Source organism: Nelumbo lutea, chromosome 7, assembly GCF_056320005.1.
Source record: "Nelumbo lutea isolate HS-2025 chromosome 7, American lotus-T2T, whole genome shotgun sequence".
Lineage (NCBI taxonomy): Eukaryota > Viridiplantae > Streptophyta > Magnoliopsida > Proteales > Nelumbonaceae > Nelumbo > Nelumbo lutea.
This window is the reverse complement of record NC_142690.1, coordinates 41,002,946-41,003,986: the sequence shown is the minus strand read 5'-3', so window position 1 is coordinate 41,003,986 and position 1,041 is coordinate 41,002,946. Positions and strand designations below refer to the sequence as shown.

The following is a 1,041-nucleotide window of genomic DNA, read 5'->3' as shown; positions in this document are numbered from 1 at the left end:
AAGAGAGGTTGTTGGTTGCGAACCAGCCATAGAGATAGAAGGAGAGATGGCAGAAGGAAATCGCACCCTCTTGGACTATGCTTGTCCAAACATTGATGGGGCAACATCCAACATTTGCAAGCCTACCATCCATGCCAATAATTTTGAAATAAAGCCTGCAATAATTCAAATGATCCAGACAAGCATTCAGTTTAGTGGGTTACCAAGTAATGACCCTAATGCACACATTGTTAACTTCTTAGAAATATCTGATACATTTAAACATAATGGAGTTAGTGATGATGCTATTAGGCTTAGACTATTTCATTTTTCATCGCGCGATAGAGATAAAGATTGGTTTAACTCACTCCCTGCAGGAAGTATCACCACTTGGAATGATTTAACCCAGAAATTTTTGGCTAAATATTTCCTACCCTCCAAAACAGCAAAGTTAATTAATGATATTACTAACTTTGCTGAATTTGAGAGGGAATCCTTGTATGAAGCATGGGAAAGATTCAAGGAGATGCTTAGGAAGTGTCCCCACCATGGGATACTAATTTGGTGACAATTACAAACTTTTTATAATGGTATTACCCCCTCTAATCGGTCCATTATTAATGCAGTCGCAGCTGGTACAATCATGAGGAAAATTCCAGAGGAAGCATATGACTTAGTGGAGGAGATGTCATCAAATAGCTACCAGTGGAGCAATGATCGAACCAATCAAAGGGGAGTACACCACATATATTCCTTTGCATCCCTATCTACACAAATAGCCAATCTAAATAAAAGACTGGATAATTTTAGTATTGCAGCCATTAGTACACCATCTAGCATCTCATGCGATTTATGTGGTCAAATAGGATATGCCAATTCTGATTGTCAAATAAATAGTCATTTTATTTCTCATGAGAATGCTAATTTTATCTCATGTTGGCAGGACAAACTACAACCTATATTCAAATACATACAACCCAGGGTGGTGGAATGACCCGAACTTCTCATGGAGTAAAAATCCGCAAAAGGCACCTATGGGTTTCCAACCACAGCCACTCCCAT

At 38.6% G+C, this 1,041-nt stretch overlaps 1 non-coding gene across 1 annotated transcript; it reads right to left on the bottom strand.

Moving 5' to 3' along the window:
• Nucleotides 1–427: 427 nt before the first annotated feature.
• LOC148846172 (small nucleolar RNA R71) lies at nucleotides 428–534 on the bottom strand. Its single transcript, XR_016102662.1, has one exon. It is a non-coding gene; the product is annotated as a small nucleolar RNA R71 (small nucleolar RNA).
• Between the last annotated feature and the right edge of the window lie 507 nt (nucleotides 535–1,041).